The following is an 18205-nucleotide window of genomic DNA, read 5'->3' as shown; positions in this document are numbered from 1 at the left end:
AAGCGGTATTGTCTTTTTCCTGTGGGGATATGTAAATTCTAAATTTTATGCGGACAATCCCGCTTCGATTCAGGACTTGACGCAAAACATCACGCTTGTCATTCACCAGTTACCAGTCGAAATGCTCGAACGAGTAATCGAATATTGAACTCAACGGATAGACTATCTGAGACATAGCCCTGGACAACGTTTGAAAGAGATAATCTTCAAAAAATAAATTCCAAAGAATGTTCTTGAGGATGATAATAATGATTCTCCATTAAATTTGAAGCTTTTGGGATATTTCTTTGCAAAAGTTGAGAGTCTCGAAATGGATCACCCTTTAAAACAATATATGAACCGACCCAGATTAAACTTACATAGTAATTGTTAACAAAATTTCACTCATGACCTCAGTACATAATGTATTTTGCTGTCAAGCGCACTCCAAAAAAAAGCTGTCGACATCAAACTGTCGTTGTCTCGTTATATTTCCTTCTTTCATTTTTGAAAAGCTCGAAAATAGCAAATTGTAGTGAATGCCTTATAAAATAGTACTAAATTTCTCCGTACTTAAAAGTGTAGCAGATGTAGTATAGTAGTAGTAAAATATCAACACTGCGCATGTTGCTCATTACTGCTTTAGTTTCTCTTGCCTGTTTTGAGCTATCAGTGGCTTCGTCTCTCTTTCTAATATTAAGCGGAATCTCTGTTCCCTTTATTTTGAGAGGCACCAGCAACTAGGCGCTCAGTGAGTGACATTTTGTTTCACAGGTTCCTGATATTTGTACTCCTATGCTACCTATGTACTTTGTGCTCTTATATCTTCTATAGGAATTTCTACCAAATGCTTGAAAGGCGCATAAATTTAATTTTAAAAGTGCTTAGAACGATTCATACATAGTATACTCGTACAGTTGTGGTCGTCTACACACGACAATTCCACTAGAGTAGTCATCTTTACGTTGTTTTAATCACCTGGATAGGCAGTGATATTGGCGGGGGGGTCTAGCGAAAGTGATACATATATGTATGTACAAACACATTACCTCTATCGGTTTTATATTTGTATATCAATACATATGTAAATATGTTTATATTTATATAATAAAAATTTATATATATACTTATATACTAGGTACTTTCATTCTGTTGTGAAATTCTTGTTCGGTCGCTCAGCAGATACTCTCGTAATTTCTGCAAAATTGTGAAATATTTGAATCATGCGACTACCCCCCGTATCCTTGCCCATATACAATCGGTTCTGTACGCAGTGCACTTGATTCTGCCACATACATACAAACTGCTGCTATTGCTGCTGCTGCTACGGCTACTAACACGACTACCACAATTACTATAGAAATAGTAACTCATTTGGTAGTACGACACGTCAATGAAAACCGGCCGGCATGTTTCAAGTTTTTTTTTTTTGCTTCTTGTTTCTCTATTCACTTTGCATTGCTCGCTTTTGAACATGCTTTTGTGTCTCTTTCGCAAAAGTGAGCGAAACGAGAGCTTTTTACGCTGCTATTGTTTTTGTTGTTGCGTTCGCTTTTTGACATACGTTTTCATTTTTACAAAACCTTTGTTGTTTTGCGCCAGCGACTGTACTTGGTGAGCAAGCAGACTTTGAAACATATAAATTTTGATTATAAAACGAGTTTATTTCGTTCTGTTGAGATCCGAAATTCTCTTTCGCTCACTTGTCACTACTTTTTTACGCTTTACTACAAAATACGGAGACTCCGTCGGTTTGGACAACGCGTTATATGTGTGTACATGCATATGTATATCTGCAAGCTTGGTGAAAGATATACCAATTTTGTTCCATGATCAATTTCCCTCGGTGTCACTTTAGTACCCTAAGAGAACTGTAGGGAAAAACTATATAAACTCAGTATACATTTCCTACATCAATTATATCAACACGTCCAAACGTCCACAACTTTGTATTTATCTTCTTGAGGTTAGAACGCACCAAAAAATTCTTCGTTATTTGCCATTGTCAAAACTTAGCCGTCTATAAGCTTCCCTAATCACCTTTTTATCGCGCAACCCGTATCATTTCTTTCCAATTTTCAAAACTTACAGTATGTTCTTTTTGTTTATCAAAGGACCCCTTATATGTATCTGAGTTTCCTACCCAGTAGTAGCATTCCCTACATTTAAACAAATCAAGAGGAATAATGCCTCATATAGTAATCATTTAGACTTTGAAGTGTTCTGTCACACCGTTTTCGCCATCGTCCTATCAAAAAGTCACATTACGAAAAAAAACTCGGTCTGAAACAAGCTTACGAGCATTAGTCCTTTTCATGCTCCCTCTATGCATACATATGTAAATCAAAGGAATGCGCCATTATCGACTCTGAGAAGCAAGGGAGTGGTATTTTCGGCATTTTCAGATATACCGCTATAGTGATGCTATAATTGAACTGAATAAACTAGCAAAGACTGAGACTTTTTTCATCCCGAATTAGTCGGGTCTATGTAACCAAAACTCTTGTAGAACCCCGAGAGGTTGGAACCCTTAGCCAGTCTGCTTAATGGCAGTGCAAACATAACACTTGAAAATGGTGAACCCGATTCCCCAATCGATGATGATGAAACAGACGTTCCATTGCTCAACCGTGCAGAAGTAACCACCACAACAACGTCAGCCTCGAAATCCTACGCAGAATAACTCATGCCAACAGGTGCTACTTCGGACTGAGTAAGCAATTGTGACGTAAAGGCCCTCTCTCGACGAACCAAGGCCAAATTCTATAAGTCACTCTTCAGCCACGTCCATGCAGACGCATAGACGATAACAACAACCTCTGATGAGTCGACGCTATGAGTTTTCGCGAGAAAGGTTCTGGGGAAGATTTATGGTACTTTGTGTATTGGGCAACGTCGCAGTCGAATGCCGCAGTCGATGGAGTGATAAGCTGTACAAGATATACGACGACATTGGCATAGATCAGCAAATGAACAGCGGCTACGCTGGTTAAGTCCTGTCGACCGAATGTATGAAAACACTGCAGGTCTGAGAGTTTTGGACGCGGTACCCGCGGTGGAAAGCAGATATAGAGGAAGACGCAGGTGGAGAAGGGCCTGGCTACACTTGAAAAATCCAATTGGCGCCAAATAGTGAAAGGGAAAAACGACGGGAACGCTGTTCTAAACTCGGCTATAACCACGTAAGCGGTGTCTACTCCAATAAAGAAGAAGTCTACCAGTTTTAATGATATTGACCTATTGCGTACGTCAATTTCTCTCGATCAAGACTTTGTGTGCATTTTTTTTTATTTGCAAGAGATTTGCATGAAATTTGGTATGGATTATTAATCAAGGCAATGCTACAAGCTCCGAACATATTGTTCCGATCTGATCATTATAGCGTATGTCTGTCATACAAAATGACCGATCAAAGTGAAGTCCTTGTATGGAAAACATTTAATAAGATATCTTCATGAAATTTGATATATGTATATTAATATGCAAGGCAGGACTGAGATCTCAAAACAAATTGTTGAGATTACTATATCAAATAGCTGCCATACAAATTGGCCCATTTAAATCAAGATTAAGAGCTTTTTATGCCTTCTTATGCTATGTACTACGATTGCAACTGTGAAGTGTATTATAGCAGCGCAACCACTATTAACACATTTTTTCATTATATTTTTTTCTTTTATTAATTATAATTTTTTATTAACTTAATTATTTTTATTTATTTTCTTTCATTTCAGATCTCATGTCATACATGCCAGTCATGTCTTTAGTGTGTTGAAGTTGTTAAATATTTAAAAAGTTCCAAATGAATCCATTTTTAAGTTAAACTTAATTTCGGCTAAGAATCTCAGGTCCAACGAAATGTGTGTTCAAATCTATAGTACAAAGCAATCATATTCCATAAGTGTTAAAGTCAGTATTCCATCATTCTCGAATCATCGGCACCAACTCCAGCTATACATGGTTATGTCCATCAAAGCCAGAGGTAAGTGGTCGTTAAAAAATTAAATATATTTACTTTGCACAAATCGATAATTGAAATACAAACTCCTTGTTTACTGAAATTATTATTTATGACTCCAACTTACTTACGCTTAATCATGCTTCGGCAAAGGTCTTCCGGAATTTCAGTGCGCCATTGACGGTGTGCTTCCGCAATTAGCGACCACCTACGTTACATATGTACATATCTACTATATAGATATATTTATGCACGCCACTCCCTCCCAGGCAGCGCCTTACGCATACGCTAATGACAACAAACCTAACCTACAGTGAAACCATTGCAAATTTTAATTGTCATGCCCGTAAGAATGCATTTTTTATTATACTCAATTTTGTTGTTCGAGTGTGTGCGAGTACTACATACTCGTATATAAGTATTTGTGTATATGAGCACTTAAGTTTGTGTGCATTCACACTTGAAGTGTCGCAGTCAATGTTTGTTTACATTTTTATCACCTTTCTACATTGTACATATATATGTATGTATGTATACAGAATTGTATGTAAGTATGCGGCTTAAATATGCTTTACTTGAGCTAACTGCATTTGCCATTTTTTCGTTTCCCCATAAGATAACGTTGAAGAAAGCTTTAAAGGCGTTTGTCATTATGATAATAATTAATCACTGTTGTCCTCGAGCAGGATCCTTGGGCACTTTATGAATTCCGGTTCCACATATCACTCAAGTATTTTCAAAATTATTATAATCAAAACTATATGTACTCACTGTAACTGATTTCTACATTGTTGGCTCTGGGAACACATGGTTCGTCTTTATGGTCTAACATAAGTCAAACCAGGATCTTAATCAATCAGAGACACTATCTTCCTTAAGTTATGAAATTATTACCTGAGGAAATACTTTTTTAACTTAAAAAGAAATTTAGTTGATCTCTTCGACATTACCTTAAAATAAGCAAGGGTGGTAATGTGAACCTTGGTTCTGACCTCATTGATCAATGCCTTGACTATGTAGCTGTGGATAATATGTGTGGTACTCCAGATAAGTATCACTTATAAACAAGTGATAATTGATTTCAATATTCAACCGAAAACTATTGTTCTCTAAACTGGGTCTTTTAAAAATATTTCAGCAAAGTCGCTATATAATGATCTGACTCCTTATTTTTAGTGGTACTGTGCAGGAAAACATCTCAGAGATGTAAGGCTTAATATAGAACGTTTCCAGCACGCACGAAATTTGGGAACCATGGCCTTGAGTCGAAATAACACTTTCCAAACCCAAATTTTTTAAAGGTCTTAGAATACGCCATATTCAAGTAAATCCAAACTATATAAGGCATATTTCCTCTGTTTTAAAAACTCTCGAAGTAATTCTGTATTTTTGACAGTGATTCAGGTTCTTTGTTAAAAAAAAATTTTATTTTATGAAAAATCACATACAAAGTTTGAACGTGCTTTCAAGAAGTCTACAAAATATAATATCAAACAATTATGGGATATGGCATTCACAGCTAAAAGTATCTCCTTCTTTGTTATGCTAAACTCCAAAATAATTCTGAATATAGTGGGCCGAAGCTTCATGATAAATTAAAATACATAATATAATAAATAAAACCTTCCAAGGATTCTTTAGATTAAAATTTTCCGATGATTAATTTCCCTCCAGTCATTATATTAAAGTTATGAGTTATTGGCCTAAACTCAAAATATTTTAAAAAAATATCCACTTTTTTCAGTAAAATATCACAAATTTTGACCAGCACAATGGTTTAAAGTAAGGTAGAAAGTCGGAAGTCAGTACGTCAGCTTTATTCTGGCGTAAGGAAAGGTTTGGACAGGCTGTATATTCCATTATGAAGGAAACTGACACACTGACGCACATATTCGGAATTAAGTGTACTAGATTATCGAAATTTATTATTAAAGTATATATGCACCACACTTGCTGATGGATGCCGCCCGTTGGACGCTGTCGAGTTTCTTTGCAAGTATGGTCTTCTCTAGGGCCACCCATCACAAAAATACTCCATTAAACATAATAGGATTGACTCTGGTATCGTAGAGCCAGAGCACCACTTTCGGTGAGAGATCCCACCTTTTGCCAATACCTCTTCTTCAGCAGTTTGGGGCAATTGATGCCCTTTTTGCTCTCTCTTCGATATATGGCTTCCACGAAAGCTTCCTAACCACGATAAGCCCTAAATATTTACCTTCACTTAACTTTGCTAAGATGTCTTACATAGTAACCGATCTACACGGTATCAAGCAACTAGGACTAATATTGAACAGATTTTATCCAGTTTTGTTATCATGACATATTAGTAGAAAAAGAAACGTCAAAGGTTGAACGATATATGATATGAAGTCATCCGAAAATGTTTCAAATCCTTATATCAGGTAATATGGAGGTAGAAGAAGTACCCCCGATTCACCCATATTTGACGCACGGACATATTGCATTAACAAGAGATGTCCGAATGTCTCTCAGATTGAGGTTGACTGATATCTGGGGCTTGAAAAATTATAGTCCGATTTCGACCATTTTTGGACTTGATTGCATACTTTAGCGAGACTAGTTGCTTAAGGTTTTTTCATTATTTTATTCTATAAAACACGTGTACCGAATTACAGCAAGATACATACCTTACTTTCACTCTAGTAACAGTTAGCCATCTTGATTAGTTCAATCATTCAAATGAACAAAACCCTTATACTCTGTAGCAATACGTTGCCAGAGTAAAACAAGTAAGGAAATGCTAAGTTCGGGTGTCACCGAACACTTTATACTCTCGCATGACAAGTTTCATCATGATATCTCAATTTTTACTCAAGTTACAGCTTGCACGGACGGACGGACAGACAGACATCCGAATTTCAACTCTACTCGTCACCCTGATCATTTTGGTGTATATAACCCTATATCTGACTCTTTTAGTTTTAGGACTTACAAATAACCGTTATGTGAACAAAACTATAATACTCTCCTTAGCAACTTTGTTGCGAGAGTATAAAAATATAGGCCAAGCCCATATGACTTTATTTTTGTAATTTGAAGACATTTGACAAGCATTATTTAGCTCTATTTGCTACTCCCACTTCTCTGTCGTATTTATGCACTACTAAGTAATGGCGCTATTATCAGCACCACTCTACATATTAGTAATATACATACATACATACATGTGCATGTTTATAAGTATGTACATTGAAAGTACACACAAATGGCATTGCGTTTTTCAAAATGACTTATATTGTTTATGTATGAATGTATAGTATGTATCCTTGTCCATGCACTCGTTGATACTCGGTTTGTTTACATTTTGCTATTCTTGTTTAATTATCAATAGAGCACATACCTACCATATTGTTTTTGTTATTGTGCAATGCAATTTATTTATTATTCATAACTTTATATTCGCAACGTGCCAACACAAATTAAAACTTTTCAGTTGTTGCATTGAAAGCTTTCGTTGTTGTACATTTGCCACGTGAATTTATACTATTTTTGCAGTGGGCATTGCAATATTTTGTTTTTAGCTTACATATTACTTATTCCATTTCTTCAGTCTTTTGTGTAAACATGCTAAACTTTAGTTTTGTTTACAATTCACCATTTGTTGATATACAAATTGTGATGGAAGCGCTAAAAGAAAAGCTTTCAAGACGGCATGTGGTTTGATTGGGTTGAGCGTTGCATTTCTATGTGTGTTTATAGAAAAGTCGGACGTTTGCTATTTATATTTGAAATAAATGCAATTGGTTTAAATAATCGTTATTTTGTCATTGAAAAATATTAGAAATTATCTTGGAATTTTATACTCCTAAAATTATTTTTGAGCCGTCTTCGATTCACCACCTGTCTGCTCGGTGCGGTTGAGCTCTGCTCCCTTGTCGTTAAAATTACATATTAAAGCAACGCCAAAATTATCTCATTGAGTTTAATTAAAGAAAATATGTCGATAACTCTTCAAGTGAAGTAATCTCCTACAATTCATAGAATTACATTTATGCCAGCATATTTAGTTTATACCAGTTGCACGTATTTACATGTATACAGATCAGTTTTCTTGCGGAGTCTATTTACAGAAATGCCTAAGAATCATCTAGTCATCACTATAAGATAAACATATATGTACATACATATTTAGACCAGTTTTACTAAGCGTATTTAAACCAGTTTTTTTGCTATTGCAGTCTCTTGAAAAATTTTTTGGGTTTCCTGTATGCACTTTGCATATACATATGTACACGTTTAGACCAGTTGTTTGCTATTGCAGTTTCTGAAAGAAGTTCTTTGAGATCATCAAATCATCACTATAAAATTTTACTACGCATACTCACGCATGTATATACATACATACATTTAGAATAGTTTTACTATAATTATTTAGACCAGTTTTCTGGACTATTGCCGTCTCTTGACATACATACAATTTTTCTAAACATATACATACATGTGCACGTATTTATACCAGTTTTACTACACACATTTAGACCAGCTTTTTGGAAATTTCATTTTATTAAAATAACTGCTTTGAGATCATCAAGTCATCACTACAGAATATTTATACCACTTTAGTATGCATGTTTAGACCAGTTTTCAGAAAATTTATTTATTGCACTGTAATAAAAATCTTAAAATATTTACCATAAAAATTTTCTTTTCCGGTTGTAATATTCGTATTCGTCAAGCTTGGTTACTTTATTCTTTAAACTGTCGAAATGTTCAGTGCTTCCAAACAACGTATTCGACCAAATGTTGACAGTTCTTTTACAGTGCCGCCAGTTGCTTTTAACAGTTGATTTAATATGTTCGATTCCGTACTCTCTACCGATTCTTCTGTGTAACATACAAATATTCCAATAAATTTCTCACCATCCACCATTCTTATTTGACCAATATTTGATTTTAGTAATAATATTGACTAACGGTGAGTTCTATTAATTGCCATACACGCTTGCTCAAACCAAAAGTAGGGTGTCTTAACTTCAATAATGCCGTTGTTTTCCATTGTTGCGTATTTATAAATGAGTTCCGCCGCTTTAAGTATTATGTAAATGATTATCAGTTAATATATTTTGAGTTAGTGAACAAAATTTGCAAATTGCAACGACTATCGGCTGACGTCCATTCACAGATATTCTGTCTACAAAGTTGCCGTTGATAATTTTGTAAGGCTGTCAGCACTTTGAGCGCGTTTTCTGATTAGTAATGGAATTGAAAACCATAAACAACAAAAATAGCACCTTTTTTCAATACACACGCTTTTCCAAAGTTCAAAATACTTATGGCACATATACTTATGGATTTGAAAACCATTCGCGCCTTGTGACCGATTTATGTTCCACTTTGCTTTTAAAAAAATTACAATGTATTTTAGAGTGCGAAGTGTTAATGTGCCGATTCGCTTGTAATTTTCATATATCATATACGAATACGCAATTATTATGAAATAGTTTCATGAAATTTTACACATTCGTTCGTATTTTATGACGCAAACGACTTGGGGGACTTTCACTTCGATCAAATGCTACCTAAAGCTGTTCAAGACAAGAACTTCACGCAAATGTTGTTAATTTTCATGAAAGTGGTATAATTTCCATTACCAGCAGGTAAGGACAGGCGTACATATTTTGGCCTTGTCCATTTTAAAAGTACTGGTTGAATCCAAAAACGGAGTTTGAAACACCTGGAAAACCCTAGTTTAGCCGCCTAGCTGAGTCCATTTAGCAATGTTGGTCTGTCGGTTCGTTTGTATGTATRTACCCGAACTAGACACTCAGATAACGATCTAAAATTTGGCACACGTTCTTTTCCCAAGTAACTGGTCATAAACGATCAAAATGAAGGCTTTCTATAGAAAATTTGACTATTTGACCAGCTATCTTCCCGAAATTGTATGTAGAATATTGTCTAAGACAATTCCCAAGTTCACATCGGACCACTATAGAATAACCCTTCACATCACCTGTTCTACTCATACCTTTTTTCCCATTTTGACTCGTACTATATTCAATCTAGAAAAGGCTGATTATTAAAAGCTTCTTCATCATCCATTCGGAACTTCTCTGTTCGGTATATGCTCGCATATTAGGTATAACCTTGCTATTCTTTCTCTATTTGATTAAGCAATTTGTTGTGATTTATGCCAGTTTGATACGCTAAATTTATATCTACTTTCCTAAATTTTTTTATACCAGTTAATTGTTAAATTCTCTACTCCTATTTTATCTCCATTTTCCACGAAATTAATTTTTTTATCTATTTCGGTTCTTTATTCGATTCGCTAAACCTCTTGTTTTATTTATATCTTCATATATTATTTTATTAGATTTATACCAGTTATATTTTTGTTTACTGAAACTGGTATAAATAAAAAGACATAGAAAATAAAGATAAAATCGGAGTAATGAATCAATCATAAGAATATCATAAAAATTATATACTTTTTATACCAGTTATATTTCGATTCACTGCTTCTTATTTGTCTTTGTTTTTCTATTATTTTTTTCATTTATACCATTCGTTATTTCGATTCGTGGTTTTTTTTAGATTTATACCAGTTGTAATCTCTTTTAAAACTGGTATAATTAACAACTGTATGGAAAAATTAAGCTTAAATAGGAGCAGTGTATCGAACATGGAACTAGTATACACAATTTCACATCGAACTAGTATAAAAATTTTACAGCAATTGCGCAGTAATTTTTTCCAGTTCTTTGTTCTATCCACGTGGCTGCACAATTTTTATACCAGTTCTATATTAGACTCACTACTCCTATTTTATCTTTAGTTTTCTATACATTTTTAATTGTACCAGCTGTTTGTTCGATTCCATATTTCTCAAAGTTTGTAGAATGGAGCTTTCTTTATTTCCTATTTTATCTTCATTTTTCTATAAATTTTTTACACCAGTTGTTTTTTCGATTCGCTACTCCTCAAAGTTTGTCAAATTGAATGCAGCTTTCTTTAAGCTTTAAATATAAGTTTGCATATTCACCAAACAATCATCAATTTCCTCACAAAATGGCATTGCAATTGCATGATGAGTTGCAAGTGGCGATTTCACAATAGCAGAGCTTTGCAAATAAGTGAAATTCTCACTGAGAACATCTACATATGTACATACATATGTATATGTACATACATATGGACTTGTATTCTGGAATTATAAATATGAATGAATAAAATGCACTTTGCCGTGTATAACTTTGAGTATTTCGCCACAAAGTGCACAACAATTATTTCGATTGCACGCATACACGCACAAAGCCAAAGACAATCATGACAGCAGATGAATATGAGTAACTGTTTTTGTTTACTTTCTCTGTCAAGCGTGCGAGTATTAGACTGTAAAGTGGCATCGAAATAAATATACTACGTTTAACGTTAACTGATAAACTAATATAGCATGTCAACAATCATTACAATCATATATAGTACATATGTATGTAATTGTACCTTTAACGTTAATAGAGTGAGTAGTAAAGTGAATTTATCAATATTCCATACTCGCTGAGTTAAAGCTATTTTTGGTATAATAATCATAAAAATTGATAATAATTTTTTTTTATTATTACAATAATATAACGCTCTCTCCAAATAAAGTCGGTGAGCGTTTCTCCTGGTGTAGGGTAAGCACATTGGTGTTATCATTAAATCACCTACAGATTTGAAAGTACTTACTCTTTAAGAGTTGTATTCGGTAAAGAAATTTTCTTTTCTTTTATCAATTGAGCCATTCACAATAGCAAAACTGATCTCAAATTTGCATCACAAAACTTGGTAGCTTCGAAGATAATGGTTATACCACTTTAATGAGGTATCCACATACTCTCTTGTACTGGTACTCATTGTATATCTAGGCATACTTGATCGTGTAAATTCCGATCAAAGATTCATGAAGGGAAAAGAAGGAGATGAAACCAAAACCCCAAACACACCAAAGCCGAGGACCAAAAATCAAGGTGATCCTCATGTTTTTTCGCTATTCTTGGTTTGATGTATCATGAATTTGTTCCGGAGGGACAGACCGTCAATAAGGAGTTCTATTTGGCCGTATTGAGGCATTTGTATGAGAACATATGTACGTCAAAAAGCGATCGGAATTGTGGAAAAACAATTCATGGATTTTACATGATGATAATGCGCCATTGCATCGATGCACGATTGTGACCTAATTTAAAGCCAAAAGCGCAAAGAATACCATCGAGAAACCACTCTATTCATCAGATTTGGCTCCATGTGATTTTTTCTTGTTCCTCAAACTGAAATTGCTGCTCCGTGGAAACCGTTTTCAGTCGATCGAAAAGATAAAACAAAATTCCCTGAAAGAGCTGAAAGCCATCCCAAAATATTCTCCAAACAATGACCTACAATAAAAAATCAAAAAATGGACAAAATGGTGGCATTTTAAATAATTGAATTTTACCCAAAATTTTTGTTGCTTTTGGACAGCCAAATTCAATTTTTGATCAGGTCAAAAACCCGCGTGGTCTTTGTAGGTAGAATTGTGTATATGTATACAGAACAGGTAGACAAAAATTTCATGATGACCGGATCGTTTGTCTTGGAGTTATCACTGCTGAAATTTCGAAAAATTTCCAGCATTTTCAACCTGCCTCAGATATAAAAATTTAACTTCAATTTATGTAGTATGTGTATCGCAAACCGACAAAGTTAGGCATTGAAATAATGTCCGTCCCACAATTGTCGGATTTTCCTGCTGGGCTGTGTAAATTGTGCACAAGTGCTCTGTCTCTGACTGTTATGCAGTTCGCTATGCACATTCACTACGGCCGAAGCAGCGTGAGAAATAGGTTTGTTTACAAATAAAACTCGTAATAGTGCAAGTCGAAACACAAATTACAAAAAAAAAAATACTACAGACTTCAAAAGCGCATTTGCAGATAAACAATTAAATTTGTTTTGTTTCTTCGTGTCGAGGAAAATGCAAATCAAAACAAAACGGTAATAAGCCAAACTTGTTGGTGTTTGCCGGCAAAGCTGCAGCGAGAGCAAGCGCTTCGAGACCCTGATAAAAACGGTATTTGCTGAGCGATTTACGCAAGAGTGCGATATGAGTTGAAACGGCCGCGCGTAGAAGAGTTTTTGAGCGCGCAATTTGAGTGGAAATTAGTTGAGCATACTGAAAATGCTCTCTTTGTTAGTTTTTTTCTTTGTACTCGTACTCAAATTTTTAAACTTGATTTACTTCAATGAGAGTAGTATTGCTGTGTCTGGCAGGAGAAAAAGTATTATTTCTGATAATATATAATATTTATTTTTTTGTCTAAATTTTGCTCAATTACCTGTTTTTCTTTTCTTTGACTATGGCTTATTCGCTCAATATAAATTTATTATATAAAAAAATATTCGCCATGCTAAAGTACCAATACCGAAGAAATCAAAGATAATAGCAAGCTCTTTCCATCAATCCCATTGTATACTGCAACAACACTAATAAGTACCAAAAAATAATAATATTATTATGTAAATATGTATAAATCTAAAAAATATGTACATATGTTTCATTTATGCTGATATTTTTGAGTGTTTTTGCATCCAAATAATAGGGATTTAAAATTTCATGCTACTAAAAAAATGATATATAAAATATATTTTTTAAATTAATTATATAAAATTTATTTTTTAATCATTCAGCCCGTAATTATTTTTTTTTTAGAATTTGTTTAGCAGCACATACTAGTTTCCCTTACACAAACATATTTCGATTTCTTTAAAAGCAGCAATTTAATGGCATTGCCACCCTGCCATTGAGTATAAAACAAAAAATATTTTATATTGAACAAAGCTAATTTTTTAAGTTTTTCAATTTTTGTTTAAAGAGTGATTTTTAAACGAGAGTATCATACCGAAAATCACTAAAAGTATGGGATACTTACACATACATATATGTACTTAAGTACATTACAGTGCTCGTTCAAGATATCATACTCGGGCCAAAAAGCGCTCTCCAAAAAAGTATCACTACTCTCTCATCTACTCATTTGCCGATTTTCTGTGTTCAGGCGGTGTAATAAAGACACAAAACACTCTATGAACGTTCTTCATTCGTTCGTACGCTTTGAGCCTGTTCGCCGCGTTTATGCGTCGTGTGGTTTAGCCGTTGCTGTAACAGCTGTCACTGCTATCATCGCTCTACCCGTGGGTATTTATTTTACGTCGTTCTAACTTCAATTTCATTTTGTAAGCGAAAGACGATGGTCAAAAAATTCTTGTAGCAAAATTTGCCAAGAAACATTCGTCAATCAAACTACCTACAACTATAGTCAGATATATAGTATACCCCAGTGGTGTTTGTGAAAATTATAAAAATTCATAAGAGAATCTTTTTGAGGTGGTTATGCTAATATACCACCATTATATAACAACAACTACAACTGAAATATTTTAAAACCAACGTTGGCATACACAGACAACATCATTCCACCACACAACCTGCAACGCAAAGAATATATTGCGCTCAAATCAAATCAAAATCGGCAATCGTGAAATAATTAATACAAAGTTTTTGTCCTTTTTTTTTGTATTTTTCTAAGCCAGTTAATAATCATAATTTTTTTGAACAATAATATAGCAAGAAATTGCCTGTGTTAAGAAATTTGAAAATAAACGTGAAATTTACTTTTTTTTTTGAACCCTTTGTTCAACAACAAACAAACAATAGCAGCAGCCAGCTTAAACGGAGTCAATAATTTCGTGCTTTTCCTGCAATCATCATTAAATAATGAAAATATATCCTCAGCGATATTGTATACTTTCTCAACTGGAACTGGAAGTGAAGTCTTTTAATTAAATCGTACAAGATTTATTTTTCTGTGCAAATACCAAACAAAGAAAGAGCGCAATAGTCGAAATAAGAATACTTTCGACTAATTGCAAGAACTCAACAACTAAAAAATATCGTGAAATTATTTAAAGTGCAGAAATTCAGTGAATAGCTTTTACAACGCAAGCAATTAAATTTCGTGCACAACTAAATATATTTGAAACGTGATTTACCTATATAATAATTTCTGAGCGACAACACCAGCTAATTTAGCCGGCGAAGTCACAGCAAAAAATACAAACAGCTGTGAGCAATTTTGGTCATGCATAGAGTTGAAAACAATACGAAATCATTAAAAATCACGAAAATTCGGAACTTTGCAAACAATAAACAAAAGAAGAAACTCAGTGCAAATATACTCTTATTACACAATTTGTGTAACAGTTTTTGTGGGCAAAGTCTAAATGTGAATAAAAAACAAATATTAAAATCAATAAACGACGCGTATGACAATTTTAATTCTGAAAAACAACTCGCAGGAATATTTACAGCAACAAGTCTATTTACGAAAATCGACTTAAATATTGTTGTTTTACCTGCTTTGCGCATAGAGTGAGACCTGGAACGGCATTTAACTAACAGCAAATAGCTTGGAATATAAAACTACGAAAAATAGTTGAATAGAGGAAAAAAAAGAGGGAAGAACCGCTACTATTAAGCCGAAGTCGTCCTCCTCTTCATCCAAAACATTTCAACGCCAATTCCAATAGAGCCATTTGTGGTGAGCTAAAAACACAAGCACAAAAGGCAGAGGCTAAGCAAAAGCCAAATTCTAGAAGGAAAAATAACAACGCGAACCAACCTACCTTCCAAGATTGCGCGGGGTAGGCAAACGCTCGGTCAGACAACACTACGCCAGCAAAGGTCAAAGTGACAGTAAACGGGAATAGAGTATTTAATCGCTTCCTGTCGCCTAAGCAGCGCGTACTATTTTTTAATTGTTATCACTGACGAGTGCAAAAGGCGCGAAAAACATTTCGTTTCGAAATAAGTGTATTGACTAAATAAAAAAATATATAATTACTTACGGCTATTTGGCTGATCAATTTGAAAAGTGTACATTTAAATTTAAAAACCACTTGACAAGGTGGACAACAGTTGAAAGGACGATCCAAGTTGCAAACTACTTACCTGTCCTCCACTACTAATTGCCTCTTTTTTGACAACAAAAAAGGATTTTTACAACAATTGAGCAGAGGTAAAGTGCATTTTTAAACAAATTTATTTGACAAACAATCTGTAGAAATTTTTTTTTTTACTTTAGATATACAATGTACATATAAATAATTTAAGCATAATTTTTGTAGTTAAAATTCAATGAAAATTTGTAAATTATTTTTTGAGTTATGATTTCAATGAATTTTTGCAAATTATTTTTTGATTTAAATTTGATTGAAATTTTGCTTCATCAAAAATTAATTGTATAAAATTAGTTAATTTGTTGCAGTTTTATTATTTTCAAGTTGCCTGTGAAAGCAATTTTTAACATCTCTGTTGCTTGATCCAATAAATGCGTTGTCTGGCCATTATTCTGTTAAAGTTACCGGTACATTTTTTGCTTTACTCCTCCTCCTCACCTGTCCTTGCTCACATGAGTATGACATCTTCAATAAGTCAAATGACTAGTAATAAATAACGGTGCTATTTTAAGTTTATTTTTTCCTTTGTCCCTTTTGTAAATGCAATCTTTGAATGATTGCTACCAAAAAGTGGAACTTTTCTTTAAAATAATTTTATTTGGTTAAATTTTTACCAAAAAAAAAAAAAAAAAAAATGGAGTATTTTATATCATTAAAAGAAAAAAGTAAATTCGGTATAGAATTTTTATTCGAATATAAGACATAAATAATTTCCTATGCAATTAAAAAAAAAAAATTATAATTAGATTTAAATAAATGTTGTAGTTAATTAAAATATTATTGTAAATTATAAACAGTATTAAGAAAATTATAATTAATTTAGAAAATGTTAATAATTATAAATTTTTAAATTAATTATAATTCTTGTAATAAATTATAGTTTTTTTAAATAATTAATTTATAATTAAGTTTTTGATTGCGTAGAAAATGTATTTATAATTATACATTTTATTAATTTTTTTGTGCTTAATTCTATATTTTTTTATTAATTATAATTTTTTTACAGTAATGTCATATAACTGTCACCTAAAACTCACAACCAATTTTTTTTATACTTAGTATGGCATCAGCAATAATTTTATTTTTATTTACCTATATACATACAAACATACATGCATAGATAAATACATATAGAATGTTACTGTTATTTTGTGCATTCCTTTCATTTGTTGTTACTACGTTTAATGTGTATAATGATAAAAGCCTATCATTAAACCGCCAGCTTACAGCCACTTGCAAATTTGTATGAACAGCAAGCAACAATAACAATGAAAACATTGCCGATGACGTGGGCTGCCAATTTGCAATTTCGCTTTGGGTGGCTGTAGTGTTGTAGGCGTAATTGCACAATATGACGCTGCTCTCTGGGTACCGCTACGTTCCAATTACAATTTCTGTGAACTTACGGTTACAGCTGTGGCATCAGTTTTTTGCTCCAAGAGCGGGAAATGGATTTGGGTGCATAGATTTGCTTGCATTTGTTTATCTTGATGACGCAGCGTTGCACTTTTATTTTTTTCATGGAAATCGCCACAACTTAAATAAGATATGAATGAGTAATTTAACAACTGGATTTCTTTCCGCATAACGTTAAATATCATTAAATTTTAAAACGCTGCGCAAAAAATTTTTATAGCGTTTGCTGACATTGTTGATATCTCAAGTTTTGTATGTACGAGCTAAATGCTGTTCTTTTGCGCAGCGTATACACAAATGTTGTTTGCCTACAAGCTTATTCTACATACTTACATACATATTTATACATATAGACTCCTGCGGCATATTCTCGGAATTTCGCAATTTGTCATCAATTTTAAAATATCTCTGTGTGTGGCTATTTTGCATTAGAACTTTCATTATTAGCACTTGAATATCAATTAGGCGAAGTGATTTTTAGCAGATTTGTATTTCTTATGCGAAAATAACTTTTGTACAATATAATGTATTATATAAAACGCAGTCTTGGTGAATGTTTCGCATAAATGGCGTATTTGTAAAAATAATTTAGCACTTTTTATGAGTCGCTGCAACATTCACTACAGCTTTGCATTTATTTACAATTTAATTGCATAGTTGTCAGCTTACAGGGTAGTGCCAGACTTTCATTTTTCATGGTTATTTATGATTTGCGCATAGAATGCAATTAACGTGTTATGCATTTTCTGTTATATTTTTTTATGTATCTACATATTTTTTTTTTTATTAAGTACGAACTGTAGGTTAGAGTTTGCTTTTAAATATAAAAAATAAAAAAATACTATTATTAAA

The 18205-nt window shown here is 33.4% G+C and overlaps 2 protein-coding genes across 5 annotated transcripts in view; both read left to right on the top strand.

Annotated features, from left to right (window-relative positions):
• The window catches only part of LOC108971552 (mitochondrial cardiolipin hydrolase), a 91121-nt gene extending 87357 nt beyond the window's left edge, over window positions 1–3764 (top strand). For both annotated transcript variants that reach the window (XM_018937819.1, XM_018937739.1), the window contains one exon: window positions 3714–3764. The gene's annotated coding sequence lies outside the window, so the exon portion shown is untranslated. The remainder of the gene's footprint in view (window positions 1–3713) is intronic.
• LOC108971383 (myc protein) overlaps window positions 3742–18205 on the top strand; it is a 54758-nt gene continuing 40294 nt past the window's right edge. The window contains exons 1-2 of one of the 3 annotated variants that reach the window (XM_018937527.1): window positions 14101–14117; window positions 14637–15996. The gene's annotated coding sequence lies outside the window, so the exon portion shown is untranslated. Of the gene's footprint in view, window positions 3962–14034; window positions 15997–18205 lie in introns of those variants that run through there. The other 2 variants (XM_018937612.1, XM_018937453.1) reach the window with 2 other exon arrangements.

The sequence above is a fragment of the Bactrocera latifrons genome, unplaced genomic scaffold (assembly GCF_001853355.1).
Source record: "Bactrocera latifrons isolate USDA-ARS-PBARC rearing strain unplaced genomic scaffold, ASM185335v1 scaffold_0, whole genome shotgun sequence".
Taxonomy (NCBI): Eukaryota; Metazoa; Arthropoda; class Insecta; order Diptera; family Tephritidae; genus Bactrocera; species Bactrocera latifrons.
The sequence above is the reverse complement of the archived record's forward strand: the minus strand, read 5'-3'. Positions and strand labels throughout refer to the sequence as shown.